General features: G+C 40.0%; 1 long non-coding RNA gene across 1 annotated transcript; it reads right to left on the bottom strand.

Moving 5' to 3' along the window:
- Window positions 1–23428: 23428 nt before the first annotated feature.
- Window positions 23429–24049, bottom strand: LOC121968430. Its single transcript, XR_006108139.1, has 3 exons — window positions 23904–24049; window positions 23688–23829; window positions 23429–23486 (listed from the first exon to the last, which is right to left on the bottom strand). It is a non-coding gene; the product is annotated as an uncharacterized LOC121968430 (long non-coding RNA).
- Window positions 24050–24844: the final 795 nt, after the last annotated feature.

Genomic DNA, 24844 nt, shown 5'->3' with positions numbered 1-24844 from the left:
ATTAATATACTAATCCCTCTCCCACTTAGTTATTTAAGGTGAAGAATTTTAACCTATGCTAGCATATATTATACGCACACACATCACAGTAAATATAAGCAATAAATATGGAAATTAATTTTTCAACTATTATGGCCTTTTCCATCACTATCCTTCGTGTGCTCCAACCTTAGTTGCTGCCATCTTTAGCCACCGCCATCGGGTCGATTCGTCACATCTATCTTGCTTCTTATTCCGCTGCGCCTCTGGTCCTCCAATAGCACCACGCCTCGCTAAGATACGATCCGTGACAAATATAGAATTTTACATATATCGATCCTATATTCCATAAATGGAATGTACATGTAATCTAGATCAAAAAATAAAATTCTAAAACCTAGGGCTAATATAGCTCCTGCTATATTAGTTACATACAATCATGCACACACAAAAATAATGCCCTTGACATGTCCAAGGGTCCAATCACACACAACATCTATAAGCCATAATAGTTGGAACCTACAACCACAAAGTTAGCACATCCTACTATTATCCTGCCTAAATTATGTATGATATGTGCATAACCTAATTTGAAAACCAAACACACAGAGGCAAACCCTAGCTCTGATACCAATTGTTGGTTAGTCCTAGAAAAATGTACCGGTTCCACTGTACAAAAAATTTTGTACAAGTGTCGAACCTTTCCTTAAATAACCTATTGTGTTCTTTAGAAGTTAAATTAGGAATCGCAGACGGAACTTAACATCATTGATTCCAAATTTAACTTATCTTTTCTTAATGGTTTAGATTTGAATCGCAAGCGGAACTTAACACTATTGATTCAAATTCACCTATGTTATTAATTCATTAAATATTAATTTCCAAAATCGGCTTCCAGGACTGTATGGCGAGGCACATGGCCTTCTTGGATATGGGAGCAACCACCACCGCCTAGACAAAGCCTTTTGAGGAAAGCTAATATTTAATTTCCTTAAATAACTCTAGGTTAACCAAAAGGAACAATCGAATCACAAATTCGACAAAGTAAAAAAAACACAAACTCGAAAACAAATTCGAAAACTCTAGAATCTTATGCCTCTTGTGTTTGGTATTTCCAAAAATAACTATACAAAGAAAACTAGTATGATGCGGAAAATAAATACTAGTAATACCTTTCTTTGTAAACTTTAATGATCTCTTGATCTTCTACCGTATTCCTCTTCTAACCTCGGACGTTGTGTGGGCAACGATCTTCCGAGATAAGAACCACCAAGCACCTTCTTCTTCTTTGCAAGGTTCAGCCACCACAAGACTCCAAGAGAGGATGAGGTTCGGCCACCACCACCAAGCTCCAAGGGATGCAAGAACGAAGCCTCCTTTCTCTCCTTTTCTCCAAGCTAGATCCGGCCACCACAAGGACTCCAAGAGAACAAGATGGTTCGGCCACAAGAAGGAGAAGAGAGAAGAGGAAGAGGCCGGCCACCACACCAAGGAAGAGAGGGAGGAAAAGAATAATAGAGTCGTTAACCATGAAGGCACCTCTACCCCCTCTTTTATAATCCTTGGTCTTGGCAAATAAGGAAATTTAAATAAAAACTTCCTTAATTCTTTTGCCATGAAAAATAAAATTTTAATTAATTAAAATTAAATTTCTTTTTCCAATTACAATGGCCGACCACATTAAAATCTCCAAGCAAATAAAATTTTAAACATAAATTAAAACTTCCTTATTTGCTTCCGGAAATTTATAAAAATTTCTCCAATAATTTTTCCCTTCATGGTGGATTATAAAAAGGAAATTTTATAAATTAAAATCTTTCTTTTAAACATGTGGATAATTTTCAAAAGGAAAGTTATCTCTAAAAATTAAAATCTCCTTTCAATCTACAAATAAGGAAAGATATCAAATCTTTTCTTAATCTTTTGTAAAAACTTATAAAAGAGATATTTAATTTTTAAACTCTCTTTTAAATTATGAACATGGTTAAAAAAAGAAAAGTTTTCTCAAAATTAAAATCTCCTTTCAATCTACAAATAAGGAAAGATTTCAAATCTTTTTTTAATCTTTTGTAGAAAGCTATAAAAGGAAAGATTTAAATTTCAAACTCTCTTTTAAAACCATGATATCCACATAAGAAATAATTTTAATAAAAATTCCTTTTTAATATGATGTGGCCGGCCACCTAAGCTTGGGCTCCAAGCTATTGGCCGGCCACCTTAAGGCTCAACCTTTAGGCTTGGCCGGCCCTAAGCTTGACCTTCAAGCTTGGCTTGGCCGGCCCCTATAGGTTGGGTAAGAAGATGGGTATGTGGTGGGTATAAATCTCTATATACAAGAGGCTACGATAGGGACCGAGAGGAGGAATTGGTTTTGGTCTCCCGATGAAATTAAGCTTCCCGTGTTCGCCCCGAACACACAACTTAATTCCATCAATAATAATTCATTCCACTAAAGAACTATTATTGAACTACCGCATCAATCCCAAATTACATTTTGGGCTCCTTCTTATTATGAGTGTGTTAGTCTCCCTGTGTTTAAGATGTCGAATGTCCACTAATTAAATGAGTTACTGACAACTCACTTAATTAATATCTTAGTCCAAGAGTAGTACCACTCAACCTTATCGTCATGTCGGACTAAGTCCACCTGCAGGGTTTAACATGACAATCTTTATGAGCTCCTCTTGGGGACATTATCAACCTAGATTACTAGGACACAGTTTCCTTCTATAATCAACAAGTCACACTATAAGTAACATCATTTCCCAACTTATCGGGCATTTTGATTTATTGAACTAATCTCACCCTTTGATAAGTCAAAGAAATAAATATTAAATATATGTTCTTGTTATTATATTAGGATTAAGAGCACATACTTCCATAATAACTAAGGTCTAGTTCTTTTATTAAATCAATATAAAAAGAACTTACCTTAAATGGTCCTGCTCAATATACTTAAAGTGTACTAGTGTAATTTATTAGTCAAGATAAACTAATGCCTAATTACACTACGACTATTCCAATGGTTTGTTCCTTTCCATCTTAGTCGTGAGCTACTGTTTATAATTTATAAAAAACCGATAACATAATCTTCTGTGTGTGACACCACATACTATGTTATCTACAATATAAATTAATTGAACATCTACATTTGGTATATATAAACGTAGACACTTGACTAATGTGATTCTTATAAATATTTATACAAAAGCTAGGCTTTTAGTATACACTCCAACACCCACAAACCCATGCCATTCATCTAGTAAATAAGCAGAACACGGACGTGTGATCCCACATGGTCGTGCCACTCATCTAGAGAGAAAATAAGAAACGGTCGTGTCAATCCACATGGTTGTGTGACCTTAGCTGAAGCCTAGAAGACATCGCTATGTGGATGCCACACAGTCGTGGCACGGGTCGTGCCAGGCCAGTGCCCTACCCTATAAAAGGGGATCTCTTCCCCTTTTCAGAGGGAAGAAGGTTCTCCCTTTGGGAGTGCCATCTTGGTGCTGATCCAAAGCCGTCTCCATTGTCTCATCAACTCCAAAAGCTTAGGATTGGATCCGAAGATCACTTCACTGTTGGTTGCTACTCGGAAAACCTAGAGGTTCCACTGTACAAAAATTTTGTACAAAGGTCTGAACCTTTTCCTAGCTACCATGTGTTCTTTCAAATTAAATTTTGTATCGCCTGCGGAACTTAACACGTTTGATCCAAAACTTAATCTATTTGTTCTTTTAGGTTTTGACTTGGATCTCCTGCGGAACTTAACACGTTCGACCCAAATCACCTTAAGTTATTAATTCCATTAAATATTAATTTCCATAATCGGTTCCCAGTACTGACGTGGCGAGGCACATGGCCTTCTTGGATATGGGAGCAACCACCACCGACTAGACAAAACCTTTTATAGAAATCTAATATTTAATTTCCTAAAATAACTTTAGGTTAACCGAAAAGAACAATCAAATCACAAGGAAAATAAAAAACACAACTTCGAAAAACATATTCGAAATACTAGAACGTAAGCCTCTTGTATTTGGTATTATTTCCATAAATAACTAGTATGATGCGGAAAGAAAAATTACTAGTTATACCTTTTAGAAAGACCTCTTGATCTTCTACCGTATTCCTCTTCTAACCTCGGACGTTGTGTGGGCAACGATCTTCCGAGATGAGAAATCACCAACCACCTTCTTCTCCTCCTAGCTAGGTTCGGCCAACAATAAGGAAGCTTCATCAAGGAAGAAGATCAAAACACCAACCAAGCTCCAAGAGATGCTAGCTTTCTCTCCTTCTTCTTCTTCTTCTCCAAGTAGTATCCGGTCACCACAAGAACTCCAAGAGGGATGAAGTATTCCGCCACCACAAGAGGAAGAGAGGGAGAAGATGATGGCCGGCCACAACACCAAGGAAAAGAGGGAGAGAAAATAACAGAGGTTCTGTCTTGTGAAGGCACCCTCACCCCTGTTAGGACCTTCGGATGCGGCTAGAGAGGGGGGTGTGAATAGCCAACCCCAAATTCGCGTTTCTTTCTACAAATCAAGTTAGCGCAGTGGAAAAATAACAACAGAAACGTAAATGGAGAAATCAAACCTCAAGCACAGCGATGTAACGAGGTTCGGAGATGATACTCCTACTCCTCGGCGTGTCCGTAAGGTGGACGAAGCCTATCAATCCGTCGGTGGATGAAACCCCGGATAACCGGCTAATATGAACTCCTTCTGGGTGGAGAAACCTCACTGCAAAGTCTTTGCAACAGCAAAACAGAGGAGTACAACAATAGAGGAAACAAACAAGAACAATAGAAATTGTAAACACACTTGCTTGCCTTCTCATCGGAGTCCGTTGATGAAGCAGCAGCTTCACGGCTCCAGCAGCTAGAAAACCAGCACGAAGCTCACGTGAAGCTTCAGCAAACCGAGAGCTCAGCAAAGCTCAAGAGGAAGAAGAAGAATTAGCAGAAGCAGTTCTTTTTGGTGTTCACTTTCGTTCTTCACTGTAGAGGCCTTATATCATCTGGTATCTCCCTGCAACCTGTGAAGAAGAACAGACGAAAACAGACGAAGCAGAGATAGCTGTTGTGCCGCAACGGCTAGGCCTGGACCGATCAGGCTCCATCCTGATCGGTCCAGGAGGTCCCTGATCGGTCTGTGGACCGATCAGGCCTTAGGCTGATCGGTCCCCAGACCGATCAGCCAACTCTCACAGAGAGTTGGCCTCGTCTCTGATAGGTCTGTGGACCGATCAGGACTCAGGTGGATCGGTCCTCTTTCTTCTCCCGATCTTCTTCGCTTCTGATCGTTTCCTGATCGGTCTGGTGACCGATCAGATTGCTTACAGTGAGTCACTGTTTGGTTACTGATCGGTCACCAGACCGATCAGAAAACCCATAGTATCACTGGATCGGTCTGCTGACCGATCCAGGTTTAGAGCTCCCAGCCCTAAACCCTACCTAGTCCGGAGAACGAGCTACCGAGCCCTCTCCGACTTCGTCCGGTCCAGAGAACGAGCTACCGAGCCCTCTCTGACATAGTCCAGAGAATGAGCTACCGAGCCCTCTCTGACCTAGTCCGGAGAATGAGCTACCAAGCCCTCTCCGACTCCATCCGATCCAGAGAACGAGCTACCGAGCCCTCTCTGACCTAGTCCGGAGAACGAGCTACTGAGCCCTCTCCGACTTCCACGTCCGGTCCAGAGAATGAGCTCCCGAGCCCTCTCTGACCTAGTCCGGAGAACGAGCTACCAAGCCCTCTCCGACTTCCCATGCCAAGTTTCCATACTTGGACTTTTCCCGTGCCAAGCTCCCTGCTTGGACTTTTCCGTTCCAAGTCTCCATACTTGGACTTTTCCCGTGCCAAGCTCCCTTCTTGGACTTTTCCATGCCACGTCTCCATACTTGGACTTTTCCGTGCCAAGTCTCCATACTTGGACTTTTCACCAGATGTCTGGTCAACCTTGACCTATCTGGATTTCCCTTGCCTGGCTTCACTCACCAGGACTTTCCAACTGCCTGGCTTCACTCACCAGGACTTTCCCTTGCCTGACTTCACTCACCAGGACTTTCACCTGGCTTCACTCACCAGGATTTCCCGAATCAGGTCAACTCACCTCGGGTCAACCAGGTCAACCTTGACCAAAGATTGCACCCACAATCTCCCAAGTTTGTATTCTGTCAAACATCAGAGTACAACTTTTCTATTCTCGTCAAACATCATAATAGAACTTTTCTATTCTCGTCAAACATCAGAATAGAACTTTTCTATTCTCGTCAAACATCAAAATACAACTCGAGTAAGGTCAACTCGAGTCAGGTCAACCAGGTTAACCTTGACCTAAGGTTGCACTAACAATCTCCCCCTTTTTGATGTTTGACAAAAACCATAATCAAGTTAGGTTAACCCGATAACCTAACTTAGGTTTTCCAATGTTCTTCCTTGAACATTCTCCCCAAACTCTAATGTTCTTCCTTGAACATTCTTTGGACATTCTCCCATTCTTCCCCTTTTTGACACACATCAAAAAGAGTGAATCAAGGTCAAGAGTTTCTTCCTAATGAAAGTCCCATACCTTTCATTGAAACCCTTAATTTCCCCCTTGATACTAAAGTCAACAATCAACTTAGTGATAATCCCATATCACTCAAGTCTTTAGAGTAAAAACTCCCCCTAAAAGCCAACTCCCCCTTGACTAATAGGTAAAACTCTTCCTAAAGGTCAACTCCCCCTTGACCATTGCACCAACAATGTCTTGGAGAGTTTCAACCCTTTAGAAATCAAAAACACCAACTTCCAAAGCTGAAATTTCAGACAACAATCGAAAATCAGCATTTTGACACGCTCTGATCGGTCACCAGACCGATCAGACCTCATTGGATCGGTCACCAGACCGATCCACACTTCACTGGATCGGTCCAGTGACCGATCCAGACCTCCCTGGACCGATCAACATCCCCTCTGATCGGTCCACAAATCTCTGATAGGGATTTCTGATTTTTCTCCCGAAATTCAGAAACCCCTAAAAAATCACAGAAAATTCCAAAAATTGTAAAATTTTGAGGATACATTCCTCATAACATATACTATCATGGAAAAATAGTTTTCTATGAAAATAACTTCCATTTTCAAACCTTGATACAAAGTTTAAAAACTTTGAAATAGTTCAAGTTTACCTCAACTTTGTATCAACTTGCTCAATGATGAATGCTATCACTAGAAAAGCTTCATCAAGGTTTTTCAAATCAATTTTGAAATGATTTTAAACCATTCAATTTAGGACCACAATCTTAGGGCTAAGTGTACATGACTTGTACACAAGCTTTCCCTATGATCCTCCATTTTGAATTAGGCTCATCTACGTACAAGAACTATGCACCTTGATCCTAACTCATGATCCTAATATCTCACACACATCTAAGGTGTATCAAACACATCCAAGTCAATTTTTTATGTGAGATATGGTTTAGGTCATCTTAATCTAAGTTCTCATGCATTTTCTAAACAACAATTTGATTTCCATATCAAATTGTGTTTTTGTCCTTAAATCAAATTAATTGATTATAAATGCAAAAGATGATGACATGGCATAAAATAATATCATAAGTAAAAACATGTGCCAATGTCATGATGTCATGTCATAAAGTATGAAACTTAAATAAGGCATGACATATAACTAACCTAAGTATTATCATGACATTTCAAATGATAATAAATTAAATATGATGTCATGACATGGCATATGGCAAACAATACATGGCAAATAATATATAAAGGTGTAGAAAATACCTAATTCTAGCCTTAGTTGCCACTTTTGATAATTTTGATCATTTTGCCATAAATTCCATATTCCTAAGTGTAATAGACCTAAAATCATATACTAAAGATTTTTAGATCACTATGTGCCAATTAGATTGACCCTTGAGAATTCCTCGAATATGGTTGGCACATGCTAATCATCTTAGGAATAACTTTCCATTTCATTTTCAAGGCTTGATTACACCTTGAAAATTCCTAAAGTGCCACATTTTGCCATGATTAGGTTAACTACCTATTCAAGTAAGGTTGGCACACCCTAAACTATCTAGTGTGATGGAATCACGCTCCTAGGAACTCAATACCTATTTGAGCTCATTGGGTTCACTAAATATTCACTAGGGATGACTTCCCTAGCAACCCTCCTAATGACCCTCCTAGGCTTTAAAGCCTTGGTCATTTGGGACTCATCAAGATCAACTCTAGGGGTGACTCCCCTTGTGACCTTGGTGATGGTCTTCCTAGCCCTAGGTCTTGTTCCATAATCGAATGGAACATTATGATAAGTGGGCTTGACCACTTGACACTTAGGTTTGTGACTCAAACCTCTCATGTCCTTGGGCTTTTGCTTTTGACCCTTAGGCTCTAAAGATGATTTCTCCAAATTCTTAAGGGTCTTTTCTAAAGTGTCAAGTCTTGACCTCAAGACTTGATTTTCCTTTTCTAATACCTCAAGTTTTAATTTGTCATTTTTCTTTGAGGTATTCCTAGGCATATGTCTAGTTGTTTTGGGATTTCTACCTAGGTTTTCCTTAACCTTAGATGAGTTAGTCCTAGGGTTGGCATTTCTAGTATTGTTCTTGTCTAGGCTAACATGTTTTGCACCTAAGCACATGTATCGGTTTCTAAGATTATCATGCTTATCATTATTGACAATTGCAATAAAATTACTAGCATGTGTCTTATAAGGATTGCAAGAATGTGCCTTAAAGGATACCTTAGGGTTTGCCTTAGCTCCCCCTATAGATGTGCTTGGTCTCTTGTCCTTGTGAGGTTGCCTCCCCCTCGGACATTGACTTCTATAATGTCCCCTTCGCTTGCATTGGAAGCACACCACGTGCTCCTTGCTCTTGCGTTTCGGGACTCCGGCTTCCTTGACCTTTGGTGCCGGTGGAGTCTTCCTAATCCTCTTTGGACATTTACTCTTGTAATGTCCATATTCCCTACACTCAAAGCACATTATATGTAATTTACTTGAAATTAAATCGCTTGAGTTACCTAGGGTTGAGGATGGATCTAAGCTCTCTTCTTCATCCCTTCCGGAGATAGAAGCTTCTTCTTCTTGCTCCAATCTTGAAGAAGAACTCTTCTCCTCTTCTTCCTTAGATGTTGAGTAGCCCTCAACTTCTAATTCCTTACCTCCATGAAGTGAGCTACTTGACTCACTTGACTCCTCTTCATTACTTGAATTGGAGCTTCCCTCATGGAACTTGGCCAAGTTGTTCCACAATTCCTTGGCATTGTTGTAACCACCTATCTTACACAAGATATCGTTAGGTAATGAGAATTCAAAAAATTTCATTACCTCGTCGTTGATTACGGATTGGTGGATTTGTTCCTTCGTCCACCTCTTCTTTTCAAGAATTTCTCCTTCTTCATCCCTTGGAGGAACAAAACCTACTTGTACACAATTCCAATTAACTAAGTTAGTCATAAGAAAGTACTTCATTCTTACCTTCCAAAACGTGAAGTCGTCGCGATCGTAGAAGGGTGGAATCGTGACGTCTTCTCCAAGTTGATCCATTCTCTAGCTCGTGCTCCCCCGGGTGTTAATCCGACGAAGAGCGACCTGGCTCTGATACCACTTGTTAGGACCTTCGGATGCGGCTAGAGAGGGGGGGTGTGAATAACCGACCCCAAATTCGCATTTCTTTCTACAAATCAAGTTAGCGCAGCGAAAAAATAACAATAGAAACGTAAATGGAGAAATCAAACCTCAAGCACAGCGATGTAACGAGGTTCGGAGATGATACTCCTACTCCTCGGCGTGTCCGTAAGGTGGACGAAGCCTATCAATCCGTCGGTGGATGAAACCCCGGATAACCGGCTAATATGAACTCCTTCTGGGTGGAGAAACCTCACCACAAAGTCTTTTCAACAGCAAAACAGAGGAGTACAACAATAGAGGAAACAAACAAGAACAATAGAAATTGTAAACACACTTGCTTGCCTTCTCGTCGGAGTCCGTTGATGAAGCAGCAGCTTCACGGCTCCAGCAGCTAGAAAACCAGCACGAAGCTCATGCGAAGCTTCAGCAAACCGAGAGCTCAGCAAAGCTCAAGAGGAAGAAGAAGAATTAGCAGAAGCAGTTCTTTTCGGTGTTGTCTTCATTCTTCACTGTAGAGGCCTTATATGATCTGGTATCTCCCTGCAACCTGCGAAGAAGAACAGACGAAAACAGACGAAGCAGAGATAGTCGTTGTGTCGCAACGGCTAGGCTTGGACCGATCAGGCTCCATCCTGATCGGTCCAGGAGGTCCCTGATCGATCTGTGGACCGATCAGGCCTTAGGTTGATCGGTCCCCAGACCGATCAGCCAACTCTCACAGAGAGTTGGCCTCGTCTCTGATCGGTCTGTGGACCGATCAGGACTCAGGTGGATCGGTCAATAGACCGATCCCCCCTCTTTCTTCTCCTGATCTTCTTCGCTTCTGATCGTTTCCTGATCGGTCTGGTGACCAATCAGATTGCTTACAGTGAGTCACTGTTTGGTTACTGATCGGTCACTAGACCGATCAGAAAACCCATAGTATCACTGGATCGGTCTGCTGACCGATCCAGGTTTAGAGCTCCCAACCCTAAACCCTACCTAGTCCGGAGAACGAGCTACCGAGCCCTCTCCGACTTCGTTCAGTCCAGAGAATGAGCTACCGAGCCCTCTCTGACCTAGTCCAGAGAACGAGCTATCGAGCCCTCTCTGACCTAGTCCGGAGAATGAGCTACCAAGCCCTCTCCGACTCCATCCGGTCCAGAGAACGAGCTACCGAGCCCTCTCTGACCTAGTCCGGAGAACGAGCTACCGAGCCCTCTCCGACTTCCACGTCCGGTCCAGAGAACGAGCTCCCGAGCCCTCTCTGACCTAGTCCGGAGAACGAGCTACCAAGCCCTCTCCGACTTCCCATGCCAAGTTTCCATACTTGGACTTTTCCCGTGCCAAGCTCCCTGCTTGGACTTTTCCGTGCCAAGTCTCCATACTTGGAATTTTCCCGTGCCAAGCTCCCTGCTTGGACTTTTCCGTGTCAAGTCTCCATACTTGGACTTTTCACCAGATGTCTGGTCAACCTTGACCTATCTGGATTTCCCTTGCCTGGCTTCACTCACCAGGACTTTCCAACTGCCTGGCTTCACTCACCAGGACTTTCCCTTGCCTGACTTCACTCACCAGGACTTTCACCTGGCTTCACTCACCAGGATTTTCCGAATCAGGTCGACTCACCTCGGGTCAACCAGGTCAACCTTGACCAAAGATTGCACCCACAATCTCCCAAGTTTGTATTCTGTCAAACATCAGAGTACAACTTTTCTATTCTCGTCAAACATCAGAATAGAACTTTTCTATTCTCGTCAAACATCAGAATAGAACTTTTCTATTCTCGTCAAATATCAAAATACAACTCGAGTCAGGTCAACTCGGGTCAGGTCAACAAGGTCAACCTTGACCTAAGGTTGCACCAACAACCCCTTCTTTTAAATTCCTTGGCCTAGGCAAATTAGGAAATTTAATTACAATAAAATTTACTTAATTTCTTTGACATGATTTAATTGAGAAAAATAAAATAAAATTTCCCAATTTAATCTATATTGGCCGGCCACATCAAGGGGAAACAATTTAGACATGTTTTAATCAACAAATTAAATTTCCTAATTTGTTTCCGGAAATTTTAAAAAATAAAATTTCTCTTCAAAAATCTCTTCATGGTTGATAAAAGAAAATTTCTATAATTTTAATTTTACAACATGTGAATAATTTTTAAAGAGAAAATAAAATATCTCACCAATCTACAAATAAGGAAAGAGATCTAATCTCTTTCTTTAATCTTTTGTAGATCTTTTATAAGAGAGATATTTTAATTTTAATTCTCTTTAATAAATTATTTCTTCCACATAACAAAAATTAAAATTAAAATTCCTTTTTAATTTAATTTGGCCGGCCACCACTAGCTTGGGTTCAAGCTAGGGCCGGCCACCCCAATTTATACCTAGGTCGGCCCTAGATTGGTTCCCAAGCTAGCTTGGCCGGCCCCCTATTGGTGGGTATAGAAGGTGGGTATAGGTGGGTATAGTACTCGACAAATAAGAGGCTACGATAGGGACCGAGAGGAGGAATTGGTTTTGGTCTCCCGATAAAATTAAGCATCCCATGTTCACCCCAACACACAACTTAATTTTATCAATAATAATTCATTTCACTAGAGAACTATTATTGAACTACCGCACCAATCCCAAATTACATTTTTGGGCTCCTTATTATGAGTGTGTTAGTCTCCCTGTGTTTAAGATATCGAATGTCCACTAATTAAGTGAGTTACTGACAACTCATTTAATTAATATCTAAATCCAAGAGTAGTACCACTCAACCTTATTGTCATGTCAGACTAGGTCCACCTGCAGGGTTTAACATGACAATCCTTATGAGCTCCTCTTAAGGACATTATCAACCTAGTATCTCTAGGACACAGTTTCCTTCTATAAACAACAACACACACTATAAGTGATACCATTTCCCAACTTATCGGGCTTATTGATTCATCGAACTAAATCTCACCCATTGATAAATTAAAGAAATAAATATCAAATATATATGCTTGTTATTATATTAGGATTAAGAGCACACACTTCCATAATAATCGAGGTCTTTGTTCCTGTATAAAGTCAGTATAAAAGAAACGACCTCAAATGGTCCTACTCAATACACTCTGAGTGTACTAATGTAATTATATAGTCAAGATAAACTAATACCTAATTACACTACGACCTTCTAATGGTTTGTTCCTTTCCATTTTGGTCATGAGCTACTGTTTATAATTTATAAGGTACTGATAACATCATCTTCTGCATGTGACACCACATACTATGTTATCTACAGTATAAATTAAATGAACAACTACAAACAAATGTAGACAATTTGACCAAATGTGATTCTTTATACATAATGAATGTTTACAAAGCTTAGGCTTTCAGTATACACTCCAACAATCTCCCACTTATACTAATGACTAAGCTGCCATATCTTCTACCATACATCTGATTCCCATTCCCTCCATATGCCGATCAAAAGCTTTCGCCGGAAGGGCCTTAGTGAAAGGATCTGCCAGGTTATCTGCTGATGCAATCTTGGCGATGACAACTTCTCCTCGCTTCACGATATCTCGTATCAGGTGGTACTTGCGCTCTATATGTTTACTTGCCTTATGAGCTCGTGGTTCCTTCGAGTTTGCAACTGCACCGCTATTATCACAATAAATTGTGATGATTTTGGGCAAACCAGGAATCACATCTAAGTCCATTAGAAAGTTCTGAGCCACTTCTTTAGCCGCCTCAGAGGTTCACATACTCTGCTTCCATGGTTGAGTCCGAAACGTATTTCTGCTTAACACTCCTCCATGAAATGACTCCACCTCCTAAAGTAAACACATAGCCTGATGTAGACTTACTGTTGTCCCTATCTGATTGGAAATCTGAATCCGTGTAACCTACAGGGAGTAAATCGTCTGCTTGGTAAACTAGCATATAATCTCTAGTCCTTCTCAGGTACTTTAATATATGTTTTACCACAGTCCAATGTCCTTGTCCAGGGTTACTCTGATATCTGCTGACCATGCCCACGGCAAAATAAATATCAGGTCTCGTACATAGCATTGCATACATAAGGCTTCCTACAGCCGAGGTATAAGGAACTGCTTTCATGTCTTCTATCTCCTTTGAAGTCTTAGGAGACATCTCTTTAGATAGAGCTATTCCATGCCTGAAAGGTAAGAAACCTTTCTTGGAATCTTGCATGCTAAAACGAGCAAGGATTGTATCTATATATGAAGCTTGGGACAGACACAACATTCTTTTCTTGCGATCCCTTATTACTTTGATCCCAAGTATGTGTGCACACTCTCCTAAGTCCTTCATATCAAATTGTTTGGACAATCATACCCTTACATCTGACAATACCTTGACATTGTTGCCAATTAACAAAATATCATCTACGTATAGTACAAGAAATACCACCACGTTTCCGTTACACTTCTTATATACACAAGACTCATCCGGACTTTGAATAAATCCATATGACTGGATTACTTCATTAAACCGGATGTTCCAAGATCTTGAAGCTTGCTTCAGTCCATAAATGGACCGATTGAGCTTACACACTAGATGCTCTTTGCCTTTTTCAATGAACCCTTCTGGTTGCTTCATATGGATGTTCTCTTCAAGACTTCCATTAAGGAAAGTTGTCTTGACATCCATTTGCCAAATCTCATAATCCATATGAGCAGCAATGGATAAGAGTATCCGGATGGACTTAAGCATGGCTACCGGTGAAAAGGTTTCCTCATAATCGATTCCCTCTTTCTGAGTGTACCTTTTTGCAACAAGCCTAGCTTTGAAGGTTTCTACCTTCCCGTCCGTCCCTCTTTTCCTTTTGTAGATCCACTTGCATCCAACGGCTTTTACACCATCAGGTGGTTCTACAAGCTCCCAGACCTTATTAGAGTACATAGACTCTATTTCAGAATTCATCGCCTTTTGCCAAGATGCTGCATCTATATCTTGGAGTGCTTCGTCATATGTCCGGGGATCAGGTTCATGTTTACCCGGGATCAAGTCCGAAGACTCTCCCAAAAACATGAATCTCTCAGGCTGCCTTACAACCCTCCCACTACAACGAGGCACTGTCTATGGTTGTGTATCATGTGTGACACGTGTTGCAGTTTCTTGTGGTACTTCATCTTGTACTGTTGGTACTAAAGTAGACGTGTCCTCTCTTAGTTCTTCTAAAACAACTTTACTACTGGGCTTGTGATCCATTATATAGTCTTCTTCTAAAAATTGGGCATTGGTGCTAACAATGACCTTCTGGTCTTTAGGACTATAAAATAAACCTCCTTTCGTTCCTTTGGGATATCCCACAAACACTCGAACTTTTGTACGAGATTCTAACTTATCAGCATCTGGTTTCAGCACATGTGTTGGACTACCCCAAATCCGAATATGTCTTAGACTGGGTTTTCGCCCATTCCACAATTCTATGGGAGTAGAAGAAACTGATTTAGAATGTACTAAGTTCAGAACATACACTGCTGTTTCCAGAGCATATCCCTAAAACAAATTTGGTAATTCTGAATAACTCATCATCGATCTAACCATTTCCATAAGAGTCATATTCCTTCGTTCTGCCACACCATTCTTTTGAGGTGTACCAGGTGCGGACAGTTGGGATTGAATCCCGGCCTCTGATAAGTAATTCCTAAACTCTCCTAAGAGGTATTCGCCACCACGATCTGACCGTAGTGTCTTGATACTTTTACCTAGTCTTTTCTCCACATCAGCCTTGTACTCTTTGAACTTATCAAAGCACTCGGACTTGCGGCGCATTAGGTAAATGTATCCATATCTTGAATAATCGTCTATGAAAGAGATAAAATATTCAAAACCTCCTCTTGCCTGGACAGACATAGGACCACACAAATCAGAGTGAACCAACTCTAACACTTCTTTGGCTCTATACCCCTTGTCCTTGAACGGTCTCTTGGTCATTTTACCTTCTAAGCAAGATTCACAAGTTGGAAAATTTTCCAACTCTAATGAACTCAAAAGTCCATCGGCTATAAGCCTCTGAATCCTACTTAAGTTAATATGACCAAGCCTTAGATGCCAAAGATATGCTTAGTTCATCTCCGAAGGTTCTTTTCTTTTATTAGAGTTAGAAGATGAGTTATAAATTTTCATGTTTTGCTTTGTGGAAGAAATTGGATTTAAAGTATACAAATTGCCAACTAATGCACCAGAACAGATAATCACTTTATTTCTTTTAATAACTACATCGTTACTGAAAGAAACTGAATATCCATCTAAAAACAGTTTAGAAACTGAAATTAAATTCTTTCTAAAACTGGGTACATAAAGATAATTTCTTAAAACCAATTTTCTATTTCTACTAAAAGATAAGTAGACGTCTCCCACTACAATAGCTGCCACCTTAGTAGCATTGCCCATGTAGACGGTAATTTCTCCTTCAGATAGTCGTCGGGTTTCCTGGAACCCCTGCAAAGAATTGCAGACATGATCAGTGGCTCCCGTATCTACACACCAGGTACTGGTAGATAACACCGCTAAACATGTTTCAACAACTAGAGCATGAGATATACCTTTGTTTTGGTTCTTACGAGGACAGTCTGCCTTCCAATGTCCTGCCTGCTTGCAGATGAAGCACTTGCCCTTCAGCTTCTTCACTCCAGCTTTAAATCCCGTACTCTGAGACTTATTCACTTTCTTTGCTGAACCGACTTGTTTCTTCTTCTTCTTTCCTCTCGGTTTAGAAGTAGAACCATTTTCAGCAGAGTGAATTTGAGCATTGTGACGAAATAATTCTTCTGCTGCCTGAAGTTCTGTCAGTAGTTCCGCCAATGAATAAATCCTCTTATTCATATTATAGTTCAGGCAGAACTGCTCAAAACTTCTAGGTAGCGTTTCGATCTGGGTTTCCCCATCAATTTCTCCTCCAAGGATTTGTATCTCGTTCAGATAAGCCATCATCTTTAGGATATGATCCCTTACAGGAGTACCCTCTTGCATGGTGGCTGTCATTATCTTTCTCATGGCTTCTTGCCTAGAAGTCCTATCCTGATGACCAAAGAGTTCCTTGAGATTGTTCATAATATCATAGGCTGTTGGTAAATCTTGATGCTGATGTTGCAATACATTTGACATTGAAGCCAAAATGTAACACCGCGCCATCTCATCTGCTTTTACCCATTTCCTATTATATTCAATCTCCTCTTGGGTAGATTCACCAGTAAGTGCTTCAGGACAAGGTTCAGTCAGTATAAATTTATAGCTTTCAGCAGTAAGGACAATGTCCAGGTTCCTTTTCCAATCTATGTAATTAGGTCCAGGAAGTCTATTCTGTTGAAGTATGATGGACAGTGGGTTGAAAGTCATCCTAAGAATCACAAATAACTTTTGGTCAGAACTCTAAATTTAGAATAATATTGATTCCTCAAACAATATTATTTTAAATTAACCAACACCTCAAAACACCGTGAATTTTGTATGTCACGTTAGTGTGGACGTATACAAATTCAACATTTGTAAAAGAAGGGTTTTAACCCATTAATTTTATTATCTTGTCAACTTAACTTTTTGACAAATAAAATTAATAGTTGGTATCATTTGGTCACACAAATAATAGCAGTGACTCCGATGGGGAGGATACTATTAGATGTGTCTAAGTGTATACCACTACTTGACACTAAGTCCATTAATAAGATTATGCCCCTTCCGTTGGGGAAGATCACACGCTCTTAATTAACTTCATATAGTCATCCAAAAATGGAAGTCTGTTCTAGTGATCCGCAAACAAGCTCATCCGTTATGGAGGAAGGCACTCAGAGCCAACGCGCAAGCTTGTTTGCATCACTTACAAACCAGTAATGGAGACCATGGGATTTACTTAAAAATCCCTCTCCCACTTAGTTATTTATAAATGAGGAATTTTAACTATGCTAGCCTACTAAACTTGTAAACTAACATGCACACACAGCACAATATAAAAGCAATAAATAGAAAATCTAATTTTCAACTATTATGACTTTTGTCTCTAGTTGTCCTCCGTGTGTTGTCATCCCAAGCTGCTGCCATATTTGGCCACCGCCACCGGGTCTAGCTGTCGCATCCATCTTGCTCCTAGTTCCGCTACGCCTCTGGTCCTTAGAAGGTTCCACGCTTTGCAAGATTCGATCCGCGACATAAATAGAATTTTACATTTTTTATCCTATATTCCATAAAAGGAATGTACATGTATCTAGATCAAAAATAAAATCCTAATAAAACTAAATACAGCTCCTGCTGTATTTTTAATACAATCATGCACACACATATAATGCCCTTGACATGTCCAAGGGTCCAATCACACATAATAACTAAAAGCCATAATAGTTGGATCCTGCATCCACAAAGTTAGCACATCCTACTATTAACCTGCCTAAATTATGTATGACATGTGCATAATTAAATTAATATCAAATACACAGAGGCAAAACCCAAGCTCTGATACCAATTGTTGGTTGCTACTCGGAAAACCTAGAGGTTCCACTGTACAAAAATTTTGTACAAAGGTCTGAACCTTTTCCTAGCTACCATGTGTTCTTTTAAATTAAATTTTGGATCGCCTGCGGAACTTAACAAGTTAGATCCAAAACTTAATCTATTTGTTCTTTTAGGTTTTGACTTGGATCTCCTGCGGAACTTAACACGTTCGACCCAAATCACCTTAAGTTATTAATTCCATTAAATATTAATTTCCATAATCGGTTCCTAGTACTGACGTGGCGAGGCACATGGCCTTCTTGGATATGGGAGCAACCACCACCGACTAGACAAAACCTTTTATAGAAATCTAATATTTAATTTCCTAAAATAACTTTAGGTTAACCGAAAAGAACAATCAAATCACAAGGAAAATAAAAAACACAACTTCGAAAAATATATTCGAAATACTAGAACGTAAGCCTCTTGTATTTGGTATTATTTCCATAAATAACTAGTATGATGCGGAAAGAAAAATTACTAGTTATACCTTTTAGAAAGACCTCTTGATCTTCTACCGTATTCCTCTTCTAACCTCGGACGTTGTGTGGGCAACGATCTTCCGAGATGAGAAATCACCAACCACCTTCTTCTCCTCCTAGCTAGGTTCGGCCAACAATAAGGAAGCTTCACCAAGGAAGAAGATCAAAACACCAACCAAGCTCCAAGAGATGCTAGCTTTCTCTCCTTCTTCTTCTTCTTCTCCAAGTAGTATCCGGCCACCACAAAACTCTAAGAGGGATGAAGTATTCGGCCACCATAAGAGGAAGAGAGGGAGAAGATGATGGCCGGCCACAACACCAAGGAAAAGAGGGAGAAAAAATAACAGAGGTTGTGTCTTGTGAAGACACCCTCACCCCTTCTTTTATATTCCTTGGCCTAGGCAAATTAGGAAATTTAATTACAATAAAATTTCCTTAATTTCCTTGACATGATTTAATTGAGAAAAATAAAATAAAATTTCCCAATTTAATCTATATTGGCCGGCCACATCAAGGGGAAACAATTTAGACAAGTTTTAATCAACAAATTAAAACTTCCTAATTTGTTTCCAGAAATTTTAAAAAATAAAATTTCTCTTCAAAAATCTCTTCATGGTTGATAAAAGAAATTTTCTATAATTTTAATTTTACAACATGTGAGTAATTTTTAAAGATAAAATAAAATATCTCACCAATCTACAAATAAGGAAAGAGATCTAATCTATTTCTTTAATCTTTTGTAGATCTTTTATAAGAGAGATATTTTAATTTTAATTCTCTTTAATAAATTATTTCTTCCACATAATAAAAATTAAAATTAAAATTCCTTTTTAATTTAATTTGGTCGGCCCCCACTAGCTTGGGTTCAAGCTAGGGCCGGCCACCCCAATTTATACCTAGGCCGGCCCTAGCTTGGTTGCCAAGCTAGCTTGGCCGGCCCCCTATTAGTGGGTATAGAAGGTGGGTATAGGTGGGTATAGTACTCTATAAATAAGAGGCTACGATAGGGACCGAGAGGAGGAATTGGTTTTGGTCTCCCGATAAAATTAAGCATCCCGTGTTCGCCCCGAACACACAACTTAATTTTATCAATAATAATTCATTCCACTAGAGAACTATTATTGAACTACCGCACCAATCCCAAATTACATTTTTGGGCTCCTTCTTATTATGAGTGTGTTAGTCTCCCTGTGTTTAAGATATCGAATGTCCACTAATTAAGTGAGTTACTGACAACTCATTTAATTAATATCTAAATCCAAGAGTAGTACCACTCAACCTTATTGTCATGTCGGACTAGGTCCACCTGCAGGGTTTAACATGACAATCCTTATGAGCTCCTCTTGAGGACATTATCAACCTAGTATCTCTAGGACACAGTTTCCTTCTATAATCAACAACACACACTATAAGTGATACCATTTCCCAACTTATCGGGCTTATTGATTCATCGAACTAAATCTCACCCATTGATAAATTAAAGAAATAAATATCAAATATATATGCTTGTTATTATATTAGGATTAAGAGCACACATTTCCATAATAACCGAGGTCTTTGTTCCTTTATAAAGTCAGTATAAAAGAAACGACCTCAAATGGTCCTACTCAATACACTCTGAGTGTACTAGTATAATTATATTGTCAAGATAAACTAATACCTAATTACACTACGACCTTCTAATGGTTTGTTCCTTTCCATTTTGGTCATGAGCTACTGTTTATAATTTATAAGGTACTGATAACATCATCTTCTGCATGTGACACCACATACTATGTTATCTACAATATAAATTAAATGAACAACTACAAACAAATGTAGACAATTTGACCAAATGTGATTCTTTATACATAATGAATGTTTACAAAGCTTAGGCTTTCAGTATCTTTTGATCTTATGTGAATGCATGTGTTTGAGCTTAAATCTCATGTTTGATTGAATGAATTGTGTAGAATTATTGATCCTATAGGGGGTGCCCTAGATCATATGACCGAGGGGCCCTAGTGACAGAGGTAACTCATTAACGGACGTCTAGGTTTTTACCTTAAAGGAGAAGTAATTCTCCACAAGGAAGTAGATATTAGTGTGTGTACTTGTCATCTTCATCTTTATGATTGTTGAGTATGAGTGTGTTCTTATAATGTATGATCGAGGGGTCATAGTGACAGGGGTCGTTAACCTGCTTCATAGGAATCATTCCTATTTAATGGCAAAAAATGTTAATCTAAATATCATTCCGGCTTGTCCACTATAGGGAAGAATTGGTAACCTCCTACAAGTGCATGTGAATTGAGGATGAGCAATTGGTAAACCATGTTACATTGATAAACATCATAATGAAACTGAACCCCTAGAACATTTCCCAAATCAAGTCTCTCTCTCTCTCCCTCTTACTTATTCTCAATCTCACTTCTTTGATTTTGCACGTAACTTGTTCCTATCTATTATTTAGCTAATTCTGCGTGAGAGGTCACTAGTGATTATACCAATCCCTGTGGGTTTTATATCTTTTATATTACTGACGATGTAATTGTGTACTTGCGGAACGTAATAAGTTTTTGACATCATTGTCGGGGACTGCACTTATAACATTACTTGACAATCATTTGAATTAGTCTAAACTTGTTTTTATTTTTCTTATTGTAAATACTTTCTACAATTCTATTTTGAAATTTCATCTTGCATTTGCCTACTTTTAATTCTACAATTTTCTCTCCTTTTTGAAATTTAAATTCTGCACTTTAATTTCTATCTTGGCATTATAAATTCCTACATTTCAGTTTCCCAATTTATTCCTTTGTAAATTCTATTTCCCTTGTTTGCATTTTAGTGCAATTCAATTTCTCTTACATTTTTAGCTTGTTTAGGCAAATATAGTTCTAAGACCATTGAAAGATTTTGGGGCTCCAAAGTCTACCATAGAGCTAGGACCTATTGTCCAGCCAGAAATTCAAGCAAAGAATTTTATGCTTAGACCATCTTTTATCTCTAAGATTCAAGAGGATTAGTTTGGGGATCAAATTTAGATAATCCATATTCACATCTCATGAAGTTCCACAGATATTGCAACATATTAAAATATGATGGGGTTTCTGCTAATTCTATACGGCTTATGGTTTTCCCTTTAGTCTTAGAGATGCTGCAAAGGTTTGGTTCAATACTCTACAACCCAGAAGTTCAGAACTTGGGATGAGTTAGAGCATAAATTTTGAATAAATATTTTTCCCCAAGGAAGACCATCCATTTGAGGAATCAAATCTTACATTTTAAGCAACTATACAGGGAGGAATTGCATCAAGCTTGGGATAGATATTTATCTCTTCTGTATCATTATCCACATCATAGTATCGAGAATTGGTTGTGTCACGCCCCAGAGGAGTCCCAGTCCGAAGAAATTTCGACAGCATCTCCCCTGTACGGCGGACAATCTGAAACTTTCTACATATCTCCATACCTCAGCCACATGCGGCTGGAATAATAACAATAAATATAACACAATCACACAAACATCCACGCAGTTATATATAATCAAACAAGCAGTAATACCCTGACTCGAAAACCACCCTACTCAACTATACTCGTAAACTCAAATCCGACGAAACTCACCTCTTATGCCGACCCGGCAGGCATGTAGTAGAATAAAACCAAATAAAATCCATCGACATCACAAAAATAAATACAACGTCCAAGTATCAAACAAATCAAGTCTAAACATAGACAAACGAGAAGAAAACTCAAAAATCAATCAATCCTCAAGGTCTGTAGGGGATCTAGCACTACGTGCAGTGGGGACTAGCGACTGGAACTCCCTCCTGACAGCATCAACCTGAAAATAACAACAATGGAGGCGGGGTGAGTCCAACACTCAGCAGGTATAATTGATATGCAAAGTAAAGAAATAACACCTAGCACTAATCATGCGTATAGTCTCCACTTAAAGATAAAGGTAAATGCAAACCGAAGAAGACAGGAGAGAATCTGTACTAACCAGGACCCGGTATAAGGACAAACAGTCCGAAAGGTATAGAAGACCTGTATACATGTCAAACATAGGTATCCAAACAATATGCAGTATATAAATGCAGCAAACACAATCACAAACAATAAATGCATCATGCATATGATGCCAATGTCATGGTCACCCCTGACGCCAGTCAGCCAACTCACAACAAAAGTGGGACCAAGTGGGTAGGGCTGTGACAACCGTGCACTCTGCAACACTACTCCTGATGAGTGATCGAGTGGACGGGATGCTGTCGGAGTACATACATACTCCTACCCCAAATCATAAATGGGGGAGCGCAATGCTCTCATCTCCCGGTACACTATGACGGGGAGGAATCTCTAACGTGCTACACGCTGCGTCACACTACCCCTGAGCGTATCAACGGAGCACCGGAAGAGTCAAACTGACGTGCTACCACGCTGTGTCACGCTACCCATGAGCGTCACAACGGAGCACCGAACAGTGATGAAAACTGGCAAAGTGCTCGACAATAATGGAGCAATCTATCGCACAGCATGCGATCATGCAAATGGTGCATGTCACTAAGCATGGTAATATACTAAACCAACCTCTGGACATATAACAATGGGCACCATAGTGAATAGATCAAATCAAGATATACTAATCAATAAGGTATCAAACTTAGGTCCTGAACATGTGAAACATGGTTATATCACTACCCATGAGCATGTGAAATCAGATAGGTATCAACACGAAATGCCAACAAACAATCAATCAAACAGGTAACATGTATCGGGCAGTGATTAACCGAAACAAATAAGAAAACACAATTAATGCAAATTGTTAATTTCATTACTAAGCATATCAAAGACAATAAGTCAAAAGTACCCGCCTCCGAAAATAGAAAGGTCCAATCTGACTCCGAGATACTCGTCTCGCGTCAAGGTCCTGTGGCATCAAACATAATGTCTAGTTTAGCTAATTTATCATACAACCATTAGCCAAACTAAATTCTAATCCATCGACCAACTAGGGTTAGCTTCATTAACCCTAATTACACCTTTAGATTTATTTCTAAACTTAAGTTAACAACTTTTGCTAACACAACTAGAAATCATCTACAACGAAGACCACAACCCTAAACCTTACCTCAAGTTCCACAGCTTTATTCAAGAACAAGAAGATGCTGGAATTGAAGAGTTACTGCCCCATTTAGGTTGATTGCTGCTGGAACAAAGAAATGCTGGAATGAGGGCTGCCGTTAAGGGCTGTTGGCTGCTGGAATTCTTCACTGTTCGGATCAAAAAGATCAAGAAATCAACTTCCAAACCACAACCAAATTCCATAATAACTTGAGCACTTTACCTCTTCCTTTACTGCCTGAAATGACCAAAAACCGGACAAAGCTGCCACTGGAAGCCCAAATGCCAGAAACTCAAGCCGATAACAAAGTGGTTGCTGGCACTCACGACTAGCCGACCAACGCTAGATCATAAGGGCAGTGGCGAGCGAAGGACACTGCAGGAGAGCAGTGTCGGTGATGGCTAGAGCAGAATGGGACGGCGGCGCTGCAAATCTAGGGCACAACGTTGCCCTAGTCCGTCAGCGTCGGCTGTGGCGACCAAATGGCGCAATAGGGGCAAGGGAGGCAACGGCGGTTTGCTGCGGCGCTGGTTAGGGCAAAGAGATGGCTGAGAGGAATCGACACTTCTCCGTGTGGCGTCGACTGTGCTGGTGGCTCAGAGAAGGAGATGGGTGTCGCGGGCTGAGTCTAGGGCACCGGCGACGACTCGAATGTCGGCGAGGAGAAGAGTTGGTCTGCACTGTGAGTTGCGGCCGGCGGTGGCTCTAGGCACAGAGGCGATCGGCGTTAGGCGGGAGGACTCGGCTTCACAGAAGAGGAGAAAAGGAAGAGGAGGGCTCGGCGGAGGGGTTGTACGCTCGAGGAGGAGTAACCGCCGCCGGCGGTTAGGGCAAGGAGGAGAAAGGCAGGCGGTGTCGGGATGGCTCGGGTGCGAGGAGGGGGCTAGGGCACGCGGGGAAGGAGTGAACGACGACAAATAAAAACCAGAGGAAAAGAAAAAAAACAAATAAAGAAAAGAAATAAAAGAAAAGCAAACTTTTCCTCGCTTAAACGGGTCGCCTAAACAGGCTTTTCCGGGCCCCGTTAACTCGTCCGTTCGAGCTTCAAAAAATTCTCGAAAAATTTTCAAAAATTCCGGAAAATTCCCTTATTAATATTCGCCTATTTTCGATATTTTACAGGTTGATCATTCATTTATTTTATATTGGGCTTTCTTTCCAAA

The sequence above is a fragment of the Zingiber officinale genome, chromosome 3B (assembly GCF_018446385.1).
Source record: "Zingiber officinale cultivar Zhangliang chromosome 3B, Zo_v1.1, whole genome shotgun sequence".
Lineage (NCBI taxonomy): Eukaryota > Viridiplantae > Streptophyta > Magnoliopsida > Zingiberales > Zingiberaceae > Zingiber > Zingiber officinale.
The sequence above is the reverse complement of the archived record's forward strand: the minus strand, read 5'-3'. Positions and strand labels throughout refer to the sequence as shown.